The sequence below is a fragment of the Pongo abelii genome, chromosome 3 (assembly GCF_028885655.2).
Source record: "Pongo abelii isolate AG06213 chromosome 3, NHGRI_mPonAbe1-v2.0_pri, whole genome shotgun sequence".
Taxonomy (NCBI): domain Eukaryota; kingdom Metazoa; phylum Chordata; class Mammalia; order Primates; family Hominidae; genus Pongo; species Pongo abelii.
The window spans coordinates 162,031,089-162,057,781 of NC_071988.2; the positions used below are offsets into that span (position 1 = coordinate 162,031,089).

Here is a 26,693-nt window from a genome sequence, read left to right on the forward strand (position 1 = left end):
AAAATCTTTCTCTTTGATTAGACATTCCCTGCTTGGAAGCAAGGGTAGATTGACTAATCCTTCTAATTAGCCCTGGTTGTCACAGAAATACTCTTTTCCTTCTAATTGCTCTCAACTATCATAAGCCCCCATTCTGGTCAATGGATTTATAACTCTCCCAAGTAAATTTCCTTACATGATACACATGGTAAATTATTACATGCTCCTAGTCTTAGAAGCACCAATCCAACAGAAGTGTGCATTTGTGTGTGGGCATGTGTGTGCACACCCACGGAGAAGTGACCATAAAAGTCATGAAGAATCTTCCTTATGCAACTGTGACCTTAACGCTGCTTTCTTATTTAAAAAAATCAGTATTTCCAAATACCTCTAAAGTACTAGGATTTAAAATTATATATGAATTCATTGCAGCATGGAGACTGCTGCACACCAATACTCAATTTCATCACTTTTAATGGCTTTAATGTTTACCTTTTTTCTTAATCATTGGTGTTGCAACTGCCTGGACTATTTGTAAAGCACTGGCAGCCAATCACAGCTTGAAAGCAATTCACTGTTTTTCATTTCTAGTCTGAAGTATGAAGGCTTAGCAAAATCCTGAGATTAATTCTGGAGTAAAACCTGTTAACAAACAAGTTAGGTTTAAGAATTGTGGTGGTGTTTGTTTGTTTGTTTTTTGAGACTGAGTTTCGCTCTTGTCGCCCAGGCTGGAGTGCAATGGCACGATCTCGGCTCACTGCAACCTCTGCCTCCTAGGTTCAAGCGATTCTCCAGCCTCAGTCTCCTGAGTAGCTGGGATTACAGGCACCTGCTACCACGCCCAGCTAATTTTTGAATTTTTAGTAGAGACAGGGTTTCATCATGTTAGTCAGGCTGGTCTCTAACTCCTGACCTCAGGTGATCTGCCCACCTCAGCCTCCCAAAGTGCTGGGATTACAGGCATGAGCCACTGCGCCCAGCCAAAGAGTGGTGTTTTTATAGAAACAAGAAAATAAAAAAGCAGAGAATTTATAAACATTACTGAATGGAGGACCAATCTCCTTAATGTATATAAACTACACAATGAAAATATATTGGTCAGTGGTTAACTCAGAGATTAAATCTGAGTCTAGTTTTCAATCAGTTACTTGGGGCTTATATCACCATTGAGTCCTTTGACTGTACAAACCTTCTTCATTTTAATGATTTAGATTATTTGTCTAGCACTGATGGGTTACCAGTCTCTTCACCTGTTCTGTCTGATATATCCTCTTATTTAGGGTTTCACAGACTATAGATAAAAAAATGCTTTTTTTTTTTTTTTTTTTTTTTTTGAGACAGACTCTTGCTCTGTCACCCAGGCTGGAATGCAGTGGCACGATCTCGACTTACTGCAACCTCTGCCTCTCGAGTTCAAGCGATTCTCCTGCCTCACCCTCCTGAGTAGCTGGGATTACAGGCGCCCGCCACCACACATGGCTAATTTTTGTATTTTTAGTAGAGATCGGGTTTCTCCATGTTGGCCAGGCTGGTCTTGAACTCCTGACCTCAGGTGACCTGCCAGCCTCGCCCTCCCAAAGTGCTGGGATTACCGGCATAAGCCACCGTGCCCGATCAAAAAAATGCTTCTTTAGGTAGAAAAGAACCCTCAGCCAGAGTGATTTAAAAAAAAAAAATGATGGTGGGGTGAGCAAATACATATGCTGAGAAAAGGCACTGAGAGGAACAAAAAAGAAATGGGGGAAGAAAAAAAAAATCTACAGGGAACTACCATGCAAGTTAACAACCTCTAGCCTGTAAAGACTTAAAAGGAAATAACCACAACCATCATCTTTGAATCCCCAATCACATATACGACAAAAGACATATTGGGCTTGTCCTGCAAACTCTAGAGGATCACTTTATATAACTTTCCCCATCCTCTATCCCTCCCAACCCACCATGTATGCACATATGCAGACATACACATGTGGGCCATGGCCTCATTGTTCTATGTCTCTACTCATGCTGCCCCTCAGCCTGAAATGCCTTTTCCTCTTCATCTACCTTCAAATTATCCTTTAATAACCCGCTCTACCATGGGCTATTCTTGGGAGCAGGCTGTCCCCTGCTTCATGCTCCTCAGTGCATGTCTATTATGGCACTTAAGCTGCACTGTAGTCATTTAATGCTTCCCTGAGTCTCCAACAAAACTGTGAGCTCCCTGATGGCAAGGCTGGTCTGTACATTCCTTGAAACCACAAGATCAAAGAAAAACTACACAGAGTCTGAAGTCAGGCATACCACATTTGAATCTTGGTTTTGTCAAGGTTCTTATCTGCGAAATGATAATGGTATATCTACTTTTCAAGATTATTGTGGAGATTAAAAGATTTAATGACCTAGCACATACTAGATGCTCAACAAATGTTAGATTCTACTTCCTTCTGATTACCAGGGCCAAGCAAAATTCCCAGCATTTAGTATATGTTCAATCCATGTGTGGTGGATTAAACTGAATCTCTCATACTCTGATCAGTTATATCCCATGGGATATAAGAGTAATCTTTTCACCTACTCTTGTTAAGTTAAATTTGAATACTGAAGAATACGCCAAAGAAGATAAGTGAAATGTCAGAAGCTGGGGCCACACTGCCTGACTCAGGGGCCCTACCAGGAAACAACCACTGCCTCATCTGCTGTACCTGGCTCTCCAAGGAACACACTGCCCAGCCCAGGAATACTTCTTTTTAAACTTCCTGGTCCCTCTTTTTTCTCAAATATAGCATAGATATGGAAACGTATTTTTCTTCTTATTTACAAGACTGCATGGCTAAATGAGAACTATAAAGCTAGTTTCAACTTGTTGAGACAAAGCACCACACACTCACACATACAAGTTACACTTACTGTCTCAACATTTGAAGGTTTCAGTTGAAGGCATTTATCAATGTTTAAGAGAGAAGAGACTGAGAAAAGTGAAGAGAGAAGAAAAAAAGAGGAAAGGGGAGGTGTGATAACTATGCTTGACAAAAAGGAACCCCTCCACAGTTGAAGGTATCCTCCTACATTCAAGTAGATGTAGTACAGTATGCATAACAGAGTACAACTCTATACTCTATGCAGTAGTTAACAGTGCTCTATTGGAATTTTATGATAATGATTTCTTACACTTCTCACTAGCAAAAATTCAGTGGTGATCTCTGGAAAAAGGAGGACTGAAACCTCTTTCAGAGCGCAGAACTAGTTCCCTAGCCCCCAAGCAAAGCTTCTAGACCACACGGTGTCTCCTTGCCTCTTCTGAAGCTACTGCATTATCATATTAGATCAACGGGGAAGCAGAAAGGCATCGTGTTAACAATGTGTACACAGACAGCCACGCAACACCCAGAAACCACTTCTTCTTTTAATAGTCCACTTTCATCTTATTAATAAAAAGTAACTCCTACTTCTTCAGAATCTCCTAGAGCTTATAACGGAAAGCTTTCCTTCAACTAGGCTCGCTTTTCTCCAGCTGATCCTATAAACACTGCTGGCAATTTTTTCCCCAATGCCTCTAACATATTTTCACTTAGCACCAGTTTGATGTATAAGATCTGACAGCCCGGCAGTTATAGGCCACCTGCATCACTGTCGCCATGACAACAGTGAAAGACAATCCATGATCCCATGCCCTGGTCACACGTTTCAATACAGCTTATCTGTCCAAAGCCACTGAGTCTAATGGAAGAGAGTAATTACCATCTTCCACTCATTGTCAAAATTCCCACCATATAATGCTCTTCAAAATTATTTTATTCCTCTCACATGGCTGCTTTGCAAAAACTAAAAGAAATCTTAAGTGGAAAACGGGGTGAGTGGGAGAAAGAGGAGGCTGTGACTGGTATAAATGGAGCCGCCTGTGCGTGAACTGTCCCTTTGCAGCCAAGGAATGCACCAGCCAGCAAGAAGGATACACGAACAACTCTAGTTCACCGATGATCATCTCAAGATTTTTTAAAATTTGAGTAAGGAAATCAGACGGTAAAATGTCCTAGTTTTTGGCCTATTCTAAAGGCATTTCATTACTACCAACAAAACGCTTGCACAGGGGCGATGAGCCCCCTACGACCACATGCAGCAGGCACAGCAACACTGCACAGTGCAACGGTTCAGGCGAGTGGAAAGGGGGAAACGGCAGATGCCTTCCACACGAACACTTTTCCTATCGTCGTTTTTCCAGCATTCTTCACACCTTTCCTTCACGCTCTAATAATAAGATGGATACGCTCTAATAATAAGATGGATACCTGACTGTCCGGCGTTTGCATTCAGTACTGCAAATTCCTGGTGGTGGGTACAACCCCGTCTTTGAGCAAAGTCTCATTCATGCAGTATTAAAAAGTGAACTTTGACCAGCAAACACTTTCTGTGGAAAAAAGCCTTGTGGAGAAAAGTACTTACAGGAAAGAGTAATTAAATTTAAAGGCAACATTCAAAGTCACATGGACTTGAAAAGCAAACTACAAAAAGCAAAAAATGGACAAAAGGGCACAGAGAAAGATAACCCTCCGGGTGCAGGCAGCTCAAATCCTAGTAAGACTGCTCCACCCTTCTTGAATGTCAGTCATTTCCACAGGAACAAAATCATGCCCATTATCCACTCCCTAACTACCAATAAAGTTACATGAAGTGGTACCTAGCTTTGTGGTTAGCATAAAATATCCTAGTAAGAAAAAATAAGCAATTTCATATGATGGAATAAATACTAACCCATGAAAGGACAAGAGTGATGTAATTTTTTAGAAAGTATAAATAATGAATTCTTAGATTAGTATTTGTGCACCTGTCAGAATGGGCCTGAAATGTTTTATTTATGGCTAAATCCTAAAAACCACAGCCATAAAACATTTAACCAGCTATCAGCACATTATAGTCATGAACTGACACTACCTATGCTATGTATTAAACATGGCATAGCACAATAATTAAACAACATTATTGTACATTATACAACAAACAAGGAAAGCCTGATTAGCCAAAGGCCTCTGTAACACAGCCACGTTAATTATCTGGTGGCTGCTGGATGGGACTTTTTATCTTTTTCTTGATCACCTTGGGCCACCTCCTTGTTCATTAGCAGTCCTCAGAGGAGGCTGGAAAAAGACAGTATGAGATGCAACCGAGGATTAGCCTACTAATGGAAAAATTCAATAGTTTGCGTCATTTTCTACAGGATATCACAGATAGAGATGCGTGCAAACACATGGATGTTCGGTCATCTTTGGTTAACATGGCCAACCCAGGACTAGAACATTCCAATCAATCCTGCCAATTTATAACACTTCAATGAAGTATTTTCATATAATCGTGTGTGGATTTCACTTAGTCATCCTAGCTTTGTCCCCTTCCCCTTATAGTGGAATTTGATAAACATCATTTAGATAACAAGGGCTAGATAAATATAAATGATTTGATAGAATAGAGCTGGAAAACTCAAGTTGTCATTGGTAAAGGAATTTCCTGTTACTCACCCCTACTGTGGGAGAATACCCCACTTGTAACTTGTCTTCTGTAATCTTCATTTTAAAAGGAATATTTCTCCTATACCACCTCAAAGAGCAAACTTTGAAAACTGGCTCAGAAACCTCCTCTTAAGGAAGCCAAAGCTTCCACAATCAATGGAAAGAGTGGAAGCATTTGTTCTCCTCTTCCAGCTTGCCATGTCAGTGGCCCCAACCCTCACCCTTGCCCTCCTCAGTAGTTCTTTGTCTTCTTGATCTTGACATTTTTGAATATTAGAGGCTCATTCCTTTATAGACTGACCCTTGGTTCTGGTTCATCTGATGTTTCGTCATGATTAGACTCTGGTAACTTTTCACATTAACACAGAAATAATGCTATGTCCTTTTCAGTGCATAGTATCAACAGGCACATGATGTTTGTTTGTCTCTATATCGGTGATATTAACTTGGATTATTTGGGTTAAGTGATATCTTCTAGATTTTTCTGCTATAAAGTTATTACATTTGCTTTGTAATTAATTAATAAGCAATTTGTGGGGAGATACCTTGAGACTACGTAAATATCCTGTTCCTCATCAAACGTTCACCCACCAGTCTTAGCACACGTTGATGATTTTGTAACTTCATCATTTTTTTTTCTCTTGAGACAGGGTCTCACTCTGTTGCCTAGGGGGAGTGCAGTGGTGCAATCACAGCTCACTGCAGTCTCGACCTCCCGAGGCTCAAGCAATCCTCCTGCCTCAGCCTCCTGAGTAGCTTGAACTACAAGCATGTGCCACCATACTAGCTAATTTTTCTATTTTTTGTAGAGACAGGATCTCGCTGTGTTGCCCAGGCTGGTCTTGAATCCCTGGGCTCAAGCAACATGCCCACCTCGGCCTCCCAGACTGCTGGGATTACAGGCCTCTGAGCCATTACACCCAGCCCATAACTCTTTTTATACTTATTAGTTGACTTTCTAAACAAGAGCTTTCACCTCTCCCCTCATTTATTTCATCAATTTCTATATCAGTATGGATTTATAAATTATTATTTTATTTAATTGGTTATAATTCATTACCATATTTATTTTGATGGTTAAATTCTCCCAATTAGTCCAGTGGGAGCCCATCAAACTGGCCCCTGTGTCCTTTTGATTCTTTGACAATTCCCCCTACTTTCTGGCTCAACTAGATATTCAGGCCCATGTTGTACTTTCCCTGCCCCAGCCCAAGAATGTAGCCATTTCTCCAAGTCATGCTCCAATTTTTAAAGGTAACATGTTGACTTGGTGGTTTCCAATATAAAAATAAGCATCAATCTGTTCAGTGCAGAATGGAAACATCACTGATCAATCTGTAGAAAGTAGCCAGCCAGTGCAGCTTTTTTCATGTGCTCACTTGCAGTCACATTGAAACTGGCTTTGCTTCTGGCCACACACAGCTGGGCTATGAAAGCCATGGGCAGCTGAAGGTCAGGGAGGAGAAAACTGAGAACACAGAGATCAGAGTTCCAAAGCAATAATGCAAGATGGTGGCAACAAGGGCCAGCACACCAGCCAGTCTGCCCGCAGGGCCAAATGTAGCAAAGACTCTTTTCAGAACTAGTAGAGCTTGCCCAGGAGGTGTGCGTTCCTTCCCTTCTTGTGCCAGGACCAAATTATTTATCACATTCCACTTGTCCAGAAAATTGCATCTGGTTCCATTTTACATATATAATTGCATAGTAATCTGTGACTCATCTATGAGAGAGAAAATATTGCTATTTGTTCTTTTCAGAAAGAAAAAATAAAGCATAAAGAAACTTGCATGCAATGCTCAGAAGCAAGGGGAGTTTCGAGTTTTGTAGGGCCTGAAGTCTATAATATTTTATCCTTTAAGAATAAAATTACTGGCCGGGTACGGTGGCTCATGCCTGTAATCCCAGCACTTTGGGAGGCCAAGGCGGAGGAGATCAAGACCATCTGGTTAACACCGTGAAACCCCATCTTTACTAAAAAATACAAAAAATCAGCTGGGCGTGGTGGTGGGTGCCTGTAGTCCCAGCTACTCAGGAGGCTGAGGCAGGAGAATGGCGTGAACCCAGGAGGTGGAGCTTGCAGCGAGCTGAGACAAGGCCACCGAACTCCAGCCTGGGTGACAGAGCAAGACTCGGTCTCAAAATAAATAAATAAATAAAATAAAATTACTAATTAAAAAAGAGTAAAGCACGCCTGTATGAAATTTCTAGGGCCCCTCGCTGAACCTTGTAAAGGGCTGTGCAAGGGAAGGAACTTGAGGTCAAGTTTCACTAGTCTCATGGAAAAAGTCCTCCTCTGCCCAGAAGTAGTTCCAGCTTCTTGTTATGGACCACTAGATCCTGCACTGTAGTAGACTATTTCTTCAACGATGCCAGTCAGCCCTTCCACTGTTCTGGGAGAGTCAGATCTTCCAGATTCTGTTCCAGTAGACAGTACCAACTACATTCCTACTTGGCGGCCTTCAAACTCCACCAATATCTTTCAACATAAAATAGGAAAGCAACCAGAACTCCCACAAAAGCTTGGGAGCAGTCTTGTTGGGTGTTTGTTAGCTAACTTCACCTGTGCACAAATGCCAGTTTGTCTACCCAAGTGAAGTGACCCTGCAGCTAGGATACCTAGAACTGCTCTAATCAAAGTCCATCCAAAGTCACAGGCACAGTTTGGAACAGGACCTAGAAACTCAGGCTGCCAGGTGTAAGTAATGCTCCTCTCCAGGCAGGGAGAAACTCGCATACTGAGTCTTATTTTCATGTTCTCAGTATCTGCTCCCACCCCGTTTTACCCCATCCCGTGCTAAACACTCAGTGAACCCAGTCACCATTCACTGAACTCATTTTCCCACCTTCATGCTACTGATCATGCTGTTTCCTATGCCTGTAAAGGTTTTCCCATCTTCTCTGGGTAGAAAAACCCTGCTAATTCCTCAAGGCAGATCAGATGCCAACTCCCTGTGCAGTCTTCCCTGCACCCTCTGCCCTACGAAATATGCCCCTTCCCTGCTCCCTCTGCCCTACGAAAGTAGAATAAAATCACTCCAACTTCTGTGTGCCAATCATACTTTTGTGTAAGTCTGTTATAGCTCTTATCATATCACACTGTGGAATGATGTGGAGAAATCTCACTAGCTACTTTACCTGTGCTGTTCCTTGAATTTCCCGCAATCTCAACAGTACCTGACACAGAGGGGCTTGAAAAAATGTTTGCTGAATTAAAGACTGTAGCCAAAAGGCAAGTGTTCTTTTTCCTTTCACTTAAGTAGAAGCTTATCTTAATTAAAATAAAACTACAATATTATTGGGTTTTTAAATTACGTAGCTGTATATAGCTGCATATAATTGCAGTGCAATCAAACCTCTGATATTTTTAGGCAACTCTTTCTCTTGAAACCCTCCTTATCTTTGACTAAGTATCAGTGTATTTCTCCTCAATAAGCCGGGTGTATACATGTATGTGTCTTTTAAGAAACTTTGGATTGTTCAAAACTTCAAACATACAAACGTTGCCAGAATGTAATAAATTGCCAGCGACCAGTTTCAACTCATGGCCTATCTTGTTTCATCCATACCCCAAACCCACATTCCCTTTCCATATTATACAAAGCACATGCCAGAGCTTATATCTGTGAATACTGTGGAGTGTACCTTTAAAAGTTATGGTCTATTTTCAACAATATAGCCATAATACCATTATCACATCTAAAACATATTTAATAATAATCTCTAATATCATCAAATATTGAATGAGTGTTAAAATTTACAGTTGCCCCAATTCTTTTGCACTACGATCTTCAACAGTAAAAGTACACTATAACTTCATTCAACTCATAAACAAATTGCCCTATTTAAATAAAAGCTTGAATTCATATCCTATAGAACCATAACATTCCTCAGGACAAGACACATGAAGTCTCATTTTAATACAATGTCCTAATTATGCTGCTGAAGTTTTATTAAACATTTGTCCTATGGAGATATGTAAAATAATTTGTTTTCAGTTCATTTCCTTTCTACTCAAAGATTTTATCCCATAAAAACTTCCACGAGTTAGCACTACTTTTGAGTTATTCACAGCTCATAACAATACATTTTATTTTTAAGTCTTAAAGTACTTCTTTCTCTTCCTCCTGAAACTCAAGTGCTCACTCTCAATTAACAAATGTTTCACTCTCAATTTTCACTTCTAAAATAAAACTATGGCTAGAAAGAAACTGCTCTCAATGAGCAATTTATAAACAAATGAAATATGCAAAGCCACAAATATCCCTTATAATTTTTATGTGGTCATGCAAATTAATGCATAAGAGTAAATATTTTCATCCACAATGACACAAATTAATGTTTGTGTTAGTCCAGGAGACTAACACCAAGATTGATCTGGGAGGTGATCAGTGCCTTCAGCAGACCCCAGGACTACAGATATTCAGAAGCAAGTGAGAGACTTAAGAGCAGGTACATAAGTTCATTTTTTGGTGACTCTGGACACATACAAAACATTCCTTAATCTGGAATTGGAAACAGGTACATAAAGAGCAAAAAGCAAGTGTACTCAATTTATTCAGTTGAAACGTCTCTGCAAAACATTTGTAGGGCAAAATCTTGCCATTAGATGAATATTAAGGTCAAACTTTTGTGAAATTAAGATTCTTTTTTATAATGTAAAAATCATTCTTTTTCAATTAAGTTTGAATATAAAAAGTTTTCCCACCAAATACAAAGAAACTGAAAATGAAAATGTCTATTTAAATATAGAAAATATTTACTAATTCACACTAGTGGAAGGTGACATGGAATAATAGAAAATTGGAATTACTTTTAAGTATACACAAATATATAGAGTACATATATTTGCCAAATAAATGTCCTTTAAGATCCTTTAGTTGGTAATTTTATTTGCAATTATTTCATTGTTTCCCTGTTTTAAAAAAGATTATTCTAAATAAAAGCAGTTTATCTTGCTGAATAGGTTAAATGTCCTTCCCATGCCTGCTTTATTTACTATTAGCCTGTTTACAAGCACTCCTTCATATAAGGCAAAAAGCCTTATGACAATACCACAAATTATTAACATCTGGGCTCAAATTAATCAAGTTATACTGTGTTCTTAAATTTCTGAATTCTTTACCTTTTTTCATGTGTTCATGTGTTCAAAACAACTCTATAATATCCAGGGCCCCCAGGGAATCAGCTCCTATTCAGGAAGCTCCTTACTCAAAACTGGCCCTCCACTGTTGCTCATGAGGTCTCCTGAAAATGACACCTACACAGAGAACATTTCTCTTGCATGTTCAGGGCTATTGCCAATCACCAGAAACCAAGACAGTGTCTATTCTACTTCAATAAAAGGACAGGGAGGCTGACAAAGAAATACAAAAGAGAACAAAAGTCACGTGGAGCCAACTGCCTGGATTCAATTCCTTCAGAAAGTCAAGTTAGAGACTGCCACTCTAACCTCTAACCCCACTGCTTCAAAAGTTGCCATTCCCTCCATCCTCCACAGCTCTGGCCACTTCCAGACGAAACCATTAAGGCTGGTGTATACCCTACAGGGCAGGAAGTGAATCATGCTTCACTCAACAGAAATGGCAGCAGGTTTTTAGGAAGCTAAACACAGTCAACCCAATTGAATGGTAACACTTACCTTGTAAAGATGTGGCTAGGGATTGTTATTGACGACAAAAGATCAGCACTTGGGTTTCCATCTCCCTTCACAGATGAGATTTTTTTAAAAGCATAGGGCACTTTACATACAGACACAGAGTATAGCTATGGAGATCACCTTCTGCAATACTAGCACTCAGAGTGTTCTCACTATTAACCCAGGACCTCCACTCACGTTAGATCTCTAGCTTGCAGAACATGCTGAGTTCCAGACTTGGACTGTCTTTCCTCTTCCACAGCAGAATTTAAAAAGCTCTATTTCCTCTTCCTTAGAAAAATTTCAAAGTTCTCAAAATGGGGATTTCTCTAGTCTCTTCCTTTTATCCTTAGTGTGACCTGCAGTGATTTTTAGGGTCTTATTATAAGCAAAATCCTAATTATGGGGAAAGCCATTATCTGGCATCTTATTTACTATAACCCAAAGCAAATGTTTGGGGTTCCTAATTATATTGATCCAAATATCTCCCTCGTATTTTCTTACACACTTACTATTCTCTTTCAAGTAAGACTTTTAAAAGCTGTTTCTAAATTTACACTTTTACTTGGTGCTGCTGACCACATTAAAATCTAACTTCCAAAAATAAGTTCAACTTTAATGTGGTTTTATGTTTTTAAGCATACTCTAACTATAAAACTTTAAAAGTATGATTTACAGAATATTTATTTCCTTAAGAAAATATACAAATGCTTCATCAGAGACAAAGCAAGAGATTCCAAATCAGTTGTTTATACTGCAAAATACTGCAGTGAGCCATGATTGCATCACTGCATTCTAGCCTGGGTGACAGAGCGAGACCCTGTCTAAAAAATATATATAAATATATATGTATGTATGTATGTGTATACAGGTATATATAATCTCAAAATTATTAATAGAGAATAGAAAAATTGATCTAATCTGATGCCACCTTCCAAGTCTCATAAAAATACCAATAAAATGTTTCTAAATTATAGGTATATCCTTAATAAAATTACAAAAACATGAGATTATCAAAGGAGCCTAACAGTTTCTCTAAGCACATCAGACAATATCAGAAGTCAATAGTTCAGATTAAGAAGGAAAGATTTATCTAGTAATTCTAAGGGTAATTTTTGTATACATGTTTTTAAGGATTTTCACAGATAACCACGCATGGTAATATATGCAAATACACAAAAGAAATAAAACCTTAAAAGAACACACTAAATTTATTTTTTTTAATCTTCTAAAATGAGAATCATGACACCCACAGCTGGCATTTCTTCAGAGCCTACAGCTAGACAACCACCACAAAAAATGTTCTCTCTGATATCAGCTACAACCAACCCACAGGTTAAAATATTTGTGGGTTTGTTTTCTTTTTTCCCTACCATGTTCAATCTTTTAAAAAGTAATAGTCCTGAGTGCAGTCTTCTGGAACCAGAATGCCTGGGTCCAAACCACAGCCCTACCGTGTACTAGCTGTATGACTTTCATCCAGTCACTTAGCCTCTCTGCACCTCAGTTTCTTCATCTGTATATACATACACCTATCTTATTAGGTTGAAGATTAAATGATCTAATAAGCATGAAATGAATGCTTGGTACAGTGTAGTACATAGTAAGTAGCATATAAGTATTAGCTAATAATAATAATAAACAATGAAAATGAGGATCAGGTAGCAGAACCATAACCTTGACTACCTTTGTGGAACCTCTATTCCAGGGTGAAAATACAGATACCAAGAGTATATAACATTGAAAATATTTTGGGGCCAGGTGTGGTGGCTCACACCTGTAATCCCAGCACTTTGGGAGGCGAAGGCAGGAGGACTGCTTGAGCCTAGGAGTTCAAGACCAGCCTGGGCAACATGGTGACATCCTATCTCAAATTGAAAAATATATATTTTGGAAAGCCTCGATTCATGCCTCTGGTCAATATTCATAAAGTATTATGGCCCATTGGAAACGATCATGCTGTAGCAGGGAAAGAGAACCTAACATTCTCTCCGATTGCAAAAATAACATGCATAAGAGCCACTTCTGATCAAGTAACCCAAGTTGATTAGATTCTGTTCACCTCCCCCACACAAGGCCTCTGATGCCACACACAGGATGGATGCAGCATCCTACATTCTAAGTGTAATCATTCAAACCAACCTAATTATTTTTTTGACAAAGGATTTGGGAAATTAATGTAGGCTTGTTAGCCAGGGGAATAGTAGTAAACAGTAGCTTCAGTCAAAGCTAGCTTCAATACATATGTTAACAGGCAAGGGGTATGGTGGCATTCCCCAGAGAATTCAAGGGAAAAGTCAGTTGTGGTATATGGGCGTTTTCAGAATTCACCCTGAAAAGGTCAACCTCAAGATCTTATTCTCACCTCCAGTCTCACACAATAGAAAAACCTATTCAGTTTCCACTACATAAACCTTCCTAGAGACCACTTTAGAAGATGTTACTGTAGTCCACAATTTTTAATAGGTGTGCTTGAAATGGCATTGTAACCATTTGCCCACTCACTTCAGGAGGCATGAAAGGAACACAGATTCAGCCATTAGTCTTATATTAGACAGAAATCAACTTAATTTAACTAACCTAGTACCTCCCTAGATATACTTTTCTTACCTTTCTTTCTCACATCTCATGACCGATTTGCAGATATGCATTGCTGGTTTAGTGTACCTAAATACAGTCATTACAGACTTCTTCTATAGTATCTTCTGGAGAGACATTGTGGGATACACAATTTTTTTTTCTTCCTTCCTTCCTGAGACACTTTGGGATACACAATTTTTTCCCCCTTCCTCCCTCGCTCCCTTCCTTCCTCCTTTCCTTTTTTTTTTAGATGAGGTCTTGCTCTTTCACCCAGGATATACAGCACAGTGGCACAATCATAGCTCACTGCAGCCTCCAACTGCTGGGCTCAAGGGATCCTCCCACCTCACCCTCCCTGCTAGCTGGGACCACAGGCACAAACAAGATCCACAATATTTATTCATTTGAAGACAGGATCTCTTATGTGGTCAAACATCTCTCAATCTCTCTATTTAGTCAACTACTATTAGCTATTCTAGAGAGGAAAATTAGTAATTATTGTGGGCTTGAAAAGAGAGTTCCAATCACAATCAAGTTTGTCTCCTGAGGCTAAACGCTAACCAAAGTGTGACACCTACAATGTGAATCTGAGTGCCTCCCCTAATGAGTAATGAGCAGTATTAAATTACAGGTTACTACTGATACCATATACAAAAAGCTGCACATACAAGCTAGATGATGTCTTATAAAAGTAGTTATTAACCAAAGATAAATTAACAAAACCTTTGGTTAAAAGGCTTCATATCATTCTTGATATGATATCATTTCTGTTTCTCTATTTCCTTATTGGTACATGAAACTGCAAATGTGCCTGATGTAGATTAATATTTTAAGGGTATCCAATCCTTAGGCATCATGCCTCCACATTAATCTTTTGCATTTTGTTGCATATAATCCTTTTCCCACAGTTCTAATTTTAGATATAGTTAGTCCATCAGAATTAATCTTTTCCCATATAAAGACTGGTCACAGCTAAGATCGAACAGTTTCTCCTTAATCTTTTTTTTTTCCTCATAGAGAATCATATGGATTATGTTATTAACTGGTCTTTTTACTCTCTTTTCATTTTGAAATTACAAACAGATAGGGAAAAGGTGTCCTTCACTGCTTGTTCCCAGAGCTAAAGCACTGCAGTAACGTTCAGTTCACAACTCAATAGCATCCTTGGGAATGGGTTACACTGTGGCAATCTTTAACCATTATTAAAAATACACACAGTGGTTTTATGGAAAATGTACTTCTACTATCAACAAAAATCTTTTGGGCTAAACACCGAATCCACACTGAGGGACAGACTTAACTTTAAGCTTCTAATATAGCCTGTACTTTTCTAAGTTTACAGAAGAGTTGTTTCACTGAAAATTCTGCCGGTGGATATGCTGCAAAGAGAAATAGCAAAAGGCAAAGTCATTTTCATTTGGACACATAAAACTATGATGAACTCAGGCTCAATTTCTTGGCTTCTTAAAGCTTTGGGGTTGTTTTTATCTTGCACAGTGGTATCCGAAGCAGAGACATTTAGCTATTCCTAATTGTGCCAAATAGGTACAAATATTAATATTTCACTGGCACTTACCATGGCCAAGGTGAAATTTAAAATGTTAAATACTCCTTATTTTCCAATAAATAATGCACTCTTGGAAGCCTTAGAAGACTATCCCAGCAACTTTACGACATAGCACATCCTTCCCTTGATTCTAATAGTAAACAAGTTCCAAGGTTCTTCTACAATCAATTTCTACAATCAATCAGAAATGTTCTTTGGCTGGCAATCATGACTAAAGCACCACTTTGAAAGGGAAAAAGAGGTGTTAGGCTGTGTAGACTCAAAGTAGAGAGAAAGCCTTCATTGTTATATACTAGCCACTGATTTAGCCTATGCTGATACTCAATATGGCAAAGCAAAAACTAGAGTTTTACAGACATACTTTGTTAACTGGCTTTAATCCCTCAAAGTGATATCTAAGTCAAATTTTAAAGACCAAAACAAAATTTAAATATACTAGAGGTATTTATACTTAAAAGGTACTGAAGGGAACTATTTATCTAAAGAAAATGTTAAACCCCACATAGCACATGCCACTGCTCAATAGTGCATGGTATGGTTTGGCTGTGTCCCAACCCAAATTTCATCTTGAACTGTAGTTCCCATGATCCCCACGTGTCATGGGAGGGACCCAGTGGGAGGTAACTGAATCATGGGGCAGTTACCTCCATGCTGTTCTTGTGATAGTGAGTTCTCACGAGATCTGATGGTTTTATAAGGGGCTTTTCCCCAATTTCACTCTGCACTTCTCCTTGCTGCCCCCAGGTGAAGAAGGCTGTGTTTGCTTCTCCTTCCGCCATGATTTTAAGTTTCCTGAGGCCTCCCCAGCCATTCGGAACTGTGAGTCGATTAAATCTCTTCCCTTTATAAATTACTCAGTCTTGAGTATGTCTTTATTAGCAGCATGAGAAGAGGCTAATACAGTGCAATTGTGAGTGATTTTTTTTAATACTTATTTTTTAAAGTAGGTGAGAAATTGATTCTTCTGACAGGAATAATCAAACGAGTCTTTTTTTTTAAAAAAAAAAAACAGAGTTTCACTCTTGTCCCCCAGGCTGGAGTGCAATGGTGCAATCTCGGCTCATTGCAACCTCCGCCTCCCAATTCAAGCAATTCTCCTACCTCAGCTCCCAAGTAGCTGGGATTACAGACCTGAACCACCACGCCCAGCTAACTTTTTATATCTTTAATAGAGATAGGGTTTCTCCATGTTGGCCAGGCTGGTATGGAACTCCTGACCTCAAGTGATCCGCCTGCCTTAGCCTCCCAAACGAGTCCATTTTATAAAACCATTTTGAAAATCTAAAAGTGCCATCATTTCTTAAAATAAATCACACCAATAGCTAACTTGAAGTAAATATCTTTAAGGACTTCAAATACTTAAGAGTTTTTAACCTGCTGGTAAGGTCTGAGCTTTCCTGAAATACTTTTCTTACTGTCTCATCCTATTCCCTACTCTCTACTCCAATCTCTCCTATTCTCTACTAAACCAATATGGCCATGATACTCAAAATCAGACAAAAATAGAAATTCTGAGCATTTCAAACTTCTTTCAGGTAAAGCTCTGCGGCTTTTTTTTTTTTTTTTTGCTCTGCAGCTTTTTAAAGAGACAGCTACAATCAACAAAGGACTGGCACATTTCAGACCACAGCTACTCTTCTACTACAATGTGACTTCATATTTATTTAGTCCTATCCTGTCCCAAACAAGGTTTGTTAAGACAGCTTACAAAAATACACACAGAATAAACCATAAAATTATTTATAAGGGATGGACAACTTTGGAAAAAGGAAAAAGGTACATTTATGTTTATATTCACATAATTTAAAAAGGTCTAAAAAGTTAAACCCCAACTTCATAGTACATGTCATTACTGAATAGTATAATTGTGAGTACTTTTTTTTTAAAGATGTACTTTTACAAGTAGGTGAGAAATTGATTATTCTAAGATGTCAAGGTGGGTGAACTTCTTGAATATACTTTCCTATTTTCTCTTCCTCTCTCTCAAATGTAACTTTCATTAGGTCTTCTGTTTTCTGGTTCCTAAGTCTCATCTGTCCAGAGGGATGTCATTTGGAGCCACAGAAAAAAAGTACAGCCTACCCCATCAGAAGACTCACATCTGAAGTCCATTGTCGTTCCCCACCACTTAGATCTGAATAAGATGAAACATTTAAGGAGCAAAAGTTTTTAAATTCTATTGTGAGGGGGCCAACATCTTTAAAAGATGGTTGATTTCTTTTTGTGTAGGCAGGTGCTGCATAGACTCTGAATAATAAAATGAAGTTGGGGAGGTAAGAAAGAACTCATTCATAATAAAAAGGATAAAGGGGCAGGGAAAAACCCTACACCTTTGTAAGGCTTCTGGGGTGGTGCAAGGTGAGACCTTTTCTTAGGCAGCTTCACAACAAATAACTGTTTTTGCATCGTATTTCACAATGAACCCCAAAGCGACTAAGGCTTGTAATGAAAATCCCTTGTTTTATTCCAGTTTTTAGGAAAAACCCAGAGTTCTCCCCTAGAATTTCCAAACATGTATCAGTAACCACTTACTAGCTTTCTCTCTTCTCAGACTTCCACCATGTGTAGTCAAAATGCCTTACCTAACTTTGCCCTTTTCTCTGAGGTTTTTAACAATCACACTTTCTGCCCTTCCTCTCCAGCTTCCTTGAGGCTTCTTGAACATCTAGTCTCAAACCACCACACTATGCACACTGTCATGTCTATGTTAGCACCTTGAAATCTGTGCATAGAAAGCTGAAAATGATGGCTACTCTGAAACATTGCCCAAGATACAGCCTTCTTGATTAGCTCCTCAATATGCCAAAGACAGAGCCATACTGACTTATTTCGTAGCTCTTAGCTGGTGCCTAATGCAGTGAAAACCCCTTTTAAACAGCACTGACTAGGTATGGCCAGGAGAGTTTCTAGGAGGGAAACACGCTCAGACATCTCCAAGTTTTCTCATAATTTGGGAAAGTATAACCATTAGGAAGTGCTCTCTTAAGCGTCTGAAGACCTTGCACAAGTTATCCCCCAAAAGCACAATAAAATCTAGGTGAAAGAATAGAAGAAATCCAAAGCTATCACAAAATAGAGGCCTAAGCACCTCTTTAAAAAGCAGGAACAGCTAGAAGAAGTAGATTTAGCATTTGTACATTCAGGGCTTACCAGACCTATTTGCAATACTAATTAGTCTTAGGTTGGCCCTCCTTCGCAGTCCTTTAGCTGGTAAACTGCTAGAAAACATGGATTACACCTTGTTATTAATACAGAAAAGCCCCGGTGCAGGTGGCAGAGCCATGAGCATCTGAATGCCATGATTAGGGTCATGATGAGAGCAATTCCAGTATCTGAAACTCACACAGAAGCAAGCCTCACAGGCAAATACCCAGATGATAGAGGCCCTATATCCAATGCCAAGAGTCAGATGCTACAGCGCAGAAGCAACAAATTCTTCCAAAAGAAATGATTCATACAAATTAATTGTTTTCTAATGTCCTTTAATTATAATTAAAGAGTTTGAGCATCAACTTTGGTTTTTTAATTAAGCCCAACTTTAGCTTATTTTTCTATATTCTGAAATTTAGACATTCAATTCATATATGTTCTATTAAAAGACATGTCAACTTATATCAGAATATAAATTAATATTAACACATATAAATGATACATACTAAATAAAAGAACATTTTTAAACAAAATAAAAGCTACTCAAATGTGTATAATATGAAACAATTAAGAATTCACCACAAAAAGTAATTTATTGGAGCCAAGTGCAGTGGTACATGCCTGTAGTCCCAGCTACTTGGGAGGCTGAGGCAGGAGGATTGCTTGAGCCCAGGAGTTTGAGGCCAGACTGGAAACACAGCAAGACATTGTCCCTAATTTTCTTTAAAACTGACTTTTAATTTAAAAACTTTAAAAAAGTAATTTCAAAAAAACAAAGATGTTTAAAAATGTATTGGTAATCACATGACTTTATTCTTACTTGTCCTTTGCAAGAATCCAGATTATAAGACACATATATACTTACTCATGCACAAGGCAAACTGACTGACCACATCACTCCTATGTAGAAGAGAAGGTACAGGTTTTTTGTTTGTTTCTTTGTTTGCTTTGTAGAGAGACAGGGTCTCTCTATGTAGCCCCGGCTGGTCTCAAACTCCTGACCTCAAATGATCCTCCAGCCTTGGTCTCCCAAAGTGCTGGAATTACAGGCATGAGCCACAGTGCCCAGCCATAAGGGACAGGTGTTTTCATTGTTGCTGTTGTTTTGAGTCTTGCTCTGTCACCCAGGCTGAAGTACAGTGGTGCGATCTTGGCTCACTGCAACCTCCACCTCCCGGATTCAAGCGATTCTCCTGCCTCAACCTCCTGAGTAGCTGGGATTACAGGCACGTGCCATCACACCAGCTAATTTTTGTATTTTTAGTAGAGACGGAGTTTCACCATGTTGGTCAGGCTGGTCTCGAACTCCTGATCTCGTGATCCACCCGCCTTGGCTTCCCAAAGTGCTGGGATTACAGGCATAAGCCACTGCGCCTGGCCAAGGTACAGGTGTTAAAGAGGCAATACCATTATTCCATTTAATGGACCCTCTTTTAAAAGAATAATAATAATAATAAAGGACTGTATTGTTAAAAAAAAAATACAAGGAATCCACACATATTCAAGGCATTCCAACCCCCAAAAGGTTTACCAACTACTTGAAAGGGGCCTCTCTTGAATGTGGGGTCTCTTCCCTCATACACATGCTGTTTCTTCCTCAGTCAAGTCAGCCCCTCCTCTTCCATACTTTTCATCCACTGCCTCTACTTACACCATCCTATTGTAAACCCTCTAACAAAAAGCCAGGAGCTTCCAGTTGCCAAATCCCAGGAGACTGGTCCTTATCTCGCTGCATGTGATTATGCTGACTATATTCTCCTCAGTGTTCACTACACCACTCTCCTGGTGCTCCCCGCCAACTGGACTGTTCCTTTTTCATCTCCTTTGAAGGATCGCCTCCTTCAGAAATACACTGAATCTTGTGTTTCCCAAAGTTCCTGCCATTGTTCTTCTCTTTTCCTGCTATATGTGCTTTGCCAATTTCATCCACTCTGAAATTTCAGCCGTCTGCAATGTCTATACCCACAACCCAGACCTCTGGCTAAACTCTAGTCCTATACATCCAAATGACTACCGGACATCCCTTCAGAATGGACCATAAATACACCCATTAAACGTCGCATGTCCAAAACTAAACATCTTCCCTCCAACACCTAAGACTCTTCCTAAATTGGCTAGTGACACCATTTTCCAAGCCAGAAAACTGGAAGTCATCCCTGATTTCTCTCAGTCCCTCCTGTCTACTCAATGGACTCCTTAATATAATTTGAAAATGGTCTCCTATCTCCTTCTCTACCCACCACTCACCTACTTGAAGCCCTTCAACATCTTCTGCTGAGTATTCTGTAACATCTTCACCGACCTCCCTCCATCCAGTCTTGGTCTCAAACCTGTCTTTCGTATGGTCATGATGACATCACACCCTCATTTATAATCCTTTGACGGTTTCTCTTCTCCTATGTCATAGGGCTTATGCTTCTGAGCATGGCAGATAAGGCCCTCCATGTCCTAATGCCTTGCCTCTCTCACCAGCCTCTTCTCCCACCACTTTACGTCCTGAGCTTTCTGTTTCAACACCACCAAAACACTCATGATTCCCTGCTCATGCCCTGTGTTTTGTACCTTCATCCTCCATCCATGGAGCCCTCAGGTTCTTGCAGGGGAGGGGCAGTAACCCAGATGGTTGTCACTTCAATGTTTAGCCCAGCATCTGGCACCTAAGGGGTGCCGTGTGACCAGTCAGTGATAAACGATGGGAGACAGTATATGGTATGTCCAAAAGGAGTGACAGATAGAAAGTGTGGAGGGAATTTGGACTCACATTGATAGTCATTGCAATGGGGCCTAAACAAGCTAAGCACCTTCCACACGAAAAGTACAGACAGCCAGCAAAAGCTCGACTCTTCCATCTAACAAGCACCACAAACCTAGAGTCATGCTCTACTTTTTTGGAGAAAACATGTTGGTTTCCCACTGAGCCTGCCATCATGAGGCACAATAGTGGGCATCTTGGTGGTTTGCTAATAATAACAGCTGATATTTATAGAAGGCTCACTGTGGATCCAGAACTTTACCGAAAATTCTACAAGAGCTGTATCTCTCAGTCCTCACATCAACACTATGAGGAAGGAACTACTGTCACCCCTGCTTTACAGGTGGGGAAATGAGGCCCAGATATCAAGTAGCTGTACTAAAAGCACAGAGATTTAACCTCCTGGACCTTATTCACCAGAACGCAAGCCAAACCTCCATATATATTTTACTTACTTCCCAAAATTTTATGTGTACATCAAGAGCTGATCATAAATAGAAGGTCAAAGTGACCTATTGTGACATCAAACCTTGGAGCCACTTTAATGTGACTTCACTAAATTGCCTTCGTCCGGTGCCTCACAGACAGCATCCCAGCACATCATGGAGACCTAAGTGACAGAACAGGCAGCTCCTCTTCTCCCTGGTGAGGCCCCTTCTGCTGTGCTCTGGCTCTCTTTTGCCCCTCATTTGTCCATATTCCTCTCTGGTTTGCTCCAAACTCCTCCTCCCACCTTCAATTAAGACAGTGCTTTAGAACAATACAAGGTAAGATCTTTTTTTCATAAAAACAGAGAACTCATCACACCTCAGGAGGTGCAGAAGCCAAAAATACTGATAGGTTCAAGAAGAGTTTAGATACAGTCACAGATGAGAGAAGATGAGGGCAGTATGGAGCTCAGAGAAGAACCATGTGCTGAGGAACAACCTGCAGGGCTAAAAATCAACTAAGTCCATGGATATGTATGGAGCACCTGCAATATCCAAAGTACTATTTCAGACCCAGCAGCACCCCTGCCTTTAAGGAGTGCCAAGCTCTGACCACTACTTGGGTTCTGTTAGGGAATGTCAGCTCAGAGCTCCCCATGGGCAATGGGATCTGTGCAGCAGGAGTATCCTTCTAACACCAAGGACTTGGAGCTCTTGGAAAGCACTCTGTGTGTCAAAAAAGGGTGCACCCACGCAGGCTATCCCCACACAAAGGCAGCTGTTGTGGTCCTCTAGATGTGTGCTCAAGCCCAGAGAAGACTTTGACTGTGGCAATTTGGGAGGGGAACAAATAAAGTAGACAGTATATCTTCACAACAACCATCGCTAGTGGGCCACATGCAGGGCAAGGGAAAGAACTAACACCCCAGCAAGCCAGAAGCATCTCCCTGTCCTTGAGGTCAGGGCAGAGTGGAGAGACCCAGGCAGGGAGTAAATGGAACAAGTAACAACTAGGTGTGAACCTTCAAGATTTCCCTTCCATCACGCTCCACTAGCACAGGTAGTCTTCCGAAGACCTAAATCCATTGGTCTCCTCCTAGGACCAACATCGAGAGGTCATCAGAGTCGTAGTCACACAGCCTCAGGAGCAATAATGTCCAGGTTTGAATCCCTGTTCCACCATTCATTAACTGTGACAAATCATCAAAACTCTCGGGGGACTCAGTAGCCTCATCTTTTAAATGGAAACAATAATTAGAAGAGCCTCAGAAGGTCGTTGTGAAAACTGAAAGAGATGATAACACGCAAAGCATTTAAAAGTGTCTCACACTCAGAAAATGTGAGCTGTTAGTATTATCACTTTTTTCCATCAGTGGGACCATGGAAGCCCCCTTCTAGGCCATGACAAATTCTGGACCCCACATAGATGCTATATGCAGGAATAACTTAGAACACAAGTTGTCCCATTTGAAGGTCAAACCAAAATTCCACAAAGAAGGTGACTCTAAATCCCCCCTATCCCCAATTCTTATGCATACCTTCTTTGAATGAGACACTTATTTTTGATCAAATTAAATCAAAACTGATTTCAGCTGCAGCACATAGTTTTAAAAGGTAAAGCAGAAGAGCAGGTAGATTTTGCCTGCTTGATAATTTCCCCTGGTTCTCTGAAAAGACAGGCTGAGTCTCAGTCGGCCAGAGAGACCAAACGTGTAGAAACGAAAGGAAGAACAGTTTTCAGGCTGATGCGCAATCCATACAGCAACGAAAAGACCCCAAGTCTAACTGGTGATTAAGAATCAAAACAAAACGGCCGGGCACAGTGTCTCATGCCTGTAATCCCAGCACTTTGGGAGGCCGAGGCGGGAGGATCACGAGGTCAAGAAATTGAGACCAGCCTGGCCAACATGGTGAAACCCTGTCTCTACTAAAAATACAAAAATTAGCCGGGCATGGTGGCGTGCACCTGTAGTCCCAGCTATTCGGGAGGCTGAGGCAGGAGAATCACTTAAACCCAGGAGGCAGAGGTTTCAGTGAGCCAAGATTGCGCCACCGCACTCCAGCCTAGGCGACCTGAGCGAAACTCCGTCTCAAAAAAAAAAAAAAAAAAAAAAAGAATCAAAACAAAACAACCTAATATTTGTTACTATTCTAACGAATCTGCAATGGTGGAAAAGGCACCAATAATAAATCTAGGTGTTAGCAGAGGCACGGACATAATTGAAGGATAATCGACAGATAAGAAAGTTAACTTGGGAAAAAAACCTCCTGTTTCCAAACTTAAACCAAATAGGTACTCTTTTTGTTTTTTAATTGTGGCATGGGGCAAGCAGTTTATCCGTGCATCTCAGCAGAATCACTATGTAATCCCCAGGCCAAAAACAGACATGAACCCGTAGAATTGAAGGAACAATGTCTATGTTTACAGACTATTGTTTGCATATATCGTGAGTCCTATAGGTTGGCCCATTTTTTCACCCCCATAATTTTATCTGCCCAAACGCATATTTCTAAAAGAAGTTCAACTAAAAGTGGTACAGTATTATGTTGTATGAGATAGTCTCCTAGGAAGAAACTGAGAGTCTAAAAAATTGTTCTGAGGGTCACCTATCTGCTACAAAGGCCTGAAAACTGCAGCTTATACAATGATTTTTAAAAACTGATTAAAAACCTTTTGGATATTATTTGGCCTTGCTGAAAGAAAAGTTTTACTTAAAAATCATTTAGAAATTGCATTTTTAAAGTATGCCTTGGTTTCACCATTGGGTAGCAGATGGATAAGTGTAACTGAAAGACAAGAAAAGTGGCCCCAACTAACAAGAAGAAAAGCTTACAGGCCTAGCTTACAAGCCATATTACAAGATGCTAGCCCTGAAATTCAAGACTAATGCTGTAATTAATAAGGATATGATGAAATAGTCAATATTATGCAGGTTCATTCAAGAAACATTGATTGAGTTCCTCCTATGAGTCAGATCCAAACCTTGCTTTCAAGTTGCTCACCACCCAGTGCTGGCCACTCACCCATATGCAACACAGGACAACTGCCACGTCATGTATAAGGTGCTAGGAGAGCATGGGGAAAGGGAAGACCCAGGTTCTAAATAGAGAGGACCAGCAGAATTAGGAAAAATCCCTTCACATCTTGCTGACTAGCTCTAATTCTACTCACCTCACTTCCAAGCAGGGCGCATGCACATACACATTCAATTAATAAACTATTATCTGCTGGCCAAAACCCTCCAGTCATTTCAGTGAAGGTCAAGCCCTCTTTTGTTTCTGTAGTGGCGGAGGACTCTAGGTAGCCAGGAAGAAGGATGCAGATATTCCTAGGATTTAAGGTAGTGCCAATATGGCTATGCAAAGTTACTAAAAATTTGAAATCTGTTTCCTTCCACTGTAACGTGCCCTTAAAAGTCAACTGAATCAAACCTTGAGTTGTGTGGTCCTAAAAGATGAAGTGACTTGCTCAAGGTCACAAAGTTCATTGTAGCAGTGGTAAGGGAGTAGAGGGAAGAGCTCCGCACAAGAGGCAGGCTCGCTTCTCCTGCAGACCTCCATGCTACTTCTGCTATAGAACTTAGTACAAAGGCAGAAGGTACCTTGGAATTTGTGCAGAACCACAAAGATGCTTTAGAAGGTAACAAGCCAAGAAGGAAAAGTAGAATGGAATTTCTACAAGCTATCTCTAAGAAAAGTGGAGCAACTTTCCCTCTCACCATTTCAAAAACTAATTCTGGGTAATAGTCAACATCCAATGTCACCTACCATTCCTTGCTCTTACTATTTCATTTTTTTCCCTCCCTCTTCCATCTAGCTCTCCCCTCCATGGCCCATCTCATCCACCTCTGCCATCTCCATGTCCAAGTTCAGGGGCAGCAGTGGTATGTGATGTTGGCAGCGGTGCCCAAACATCAGCAATCAGCCTACTGCTGTCCCAGCACCAAGCCAGGGTCTGTGAAGGGTGAAGGAGAAGGCTCTTTGGGTCATCTGACCCTGGTCTCCACTCAAAATGAGACACCAGGGTGTTCCCCACCCATATACATTCAGGATTGCTGTCTCCAATCTCTATTTGAGACATCAGAGATGTCATCATTTCCATATGCTTCTTCTAATAAAGTAACATCCATTTAAAGGCACTGCGGTCATGAGTGTGTATGTGCGGCAATTGGATAAACAGGTCTTGTTCACCACACAGAGGTGCCAGGGTGGAGCCTACACCCGTGCAATCACTGTCCTCAGGCCCGGCCCACACTCTGCAGCTTGTATGGACCTCTTACTGGTACACATGCTCCTGCAATGGCAAGTTGAAGAATACAGAAAAGGAGGAGAGGCACAGTCCACGAATGCTCGTGCTCCCTTGCCCTTCTCTCCTGTAAGAATAGAGTGAATCCACAAGGAGCTCAGTAAAAAACTGGAAAAAGGGAAGTTCTTATTAGTGTGTTGACACTCGTTGCAAAGCTTGGCCTATCTCAGCAAGTCACTTTACTTTCCCATATAACTGGTCCCTCATAGACAAAGAAAGGAAAAACAAAGACGACTCTCAGATACCTGTGCTTCTCACAGCTGTGAAGTCAAGACAAGGAAAAAAATACCTTTTCTAACTTCCTCTGGCACTAACTGGAAACTCTGGACTTTGGGGAGGCTATTAGAAAAAGGTTAAATATGAGACTAGATAATGATATACCAAGGGACCCATGTCAGGGCTGTTTGAACACTACTCAGAAGCAATTGCTGTTGAGAGTTGGCGACCACTTTAAAAGAGCTCCGAAGAAGGCAACGTCTGCAAGCAAATGCCTTCGTGGTGCCCTGGGAAGAGCAGGCTGAAGACTTCTTACTTTGCATGAACATCCCTGAAAATATTTGTTCACTGTTCTGTAATTCAAAGATTACTAGGTGCACATATCTAATAATTATTTCCTATATGCGGCATATTTTCTTCTATTGTTCTTGCTTTAATTTTAGTTTCACAAAGACATAGCTTTACATATGCAACTGTACCCTCCCCCTTCCTTTCAATGAGAGCTGTAGAGGTTTTTGGTCTACATCTTGAAACTTCCTATTTCATTTATTCTGAACAAATCGGTCAGTCCACTCTTTGATAAGAGTTTATTACAAA

At 40.3% G+C, this 26,693-nt stretch overlaps 1 protein-coding gene and 1 long non-coding RNA gene across 3 annotated transcripts in view; one reads left to right on the forward strand and one right to left on the reverse strand.

Annotated features, from left to right (window-relative positions):
• MAML3 (mastermind like transcriptional coactivator 3) overlaps positions 1 to 26,693 on the reverse strand; it is a 434,306-nt gene that overhangs the window by 387,185 nt on the left and 20,428 nt on the right. The window lies entirely within an intron of this gene.
• On the forward strand, positions 21,675 to 25,713 carry LOC129058825 (uncharacterized). The gene is made up of 2 exons (XR_008524236.1): positions 21,675 to 21,791; positions 25,392 to 25,713. It is a non-coding gene; the product is annotated as an uncharacterized LOC129058825 (long non-coding RNA).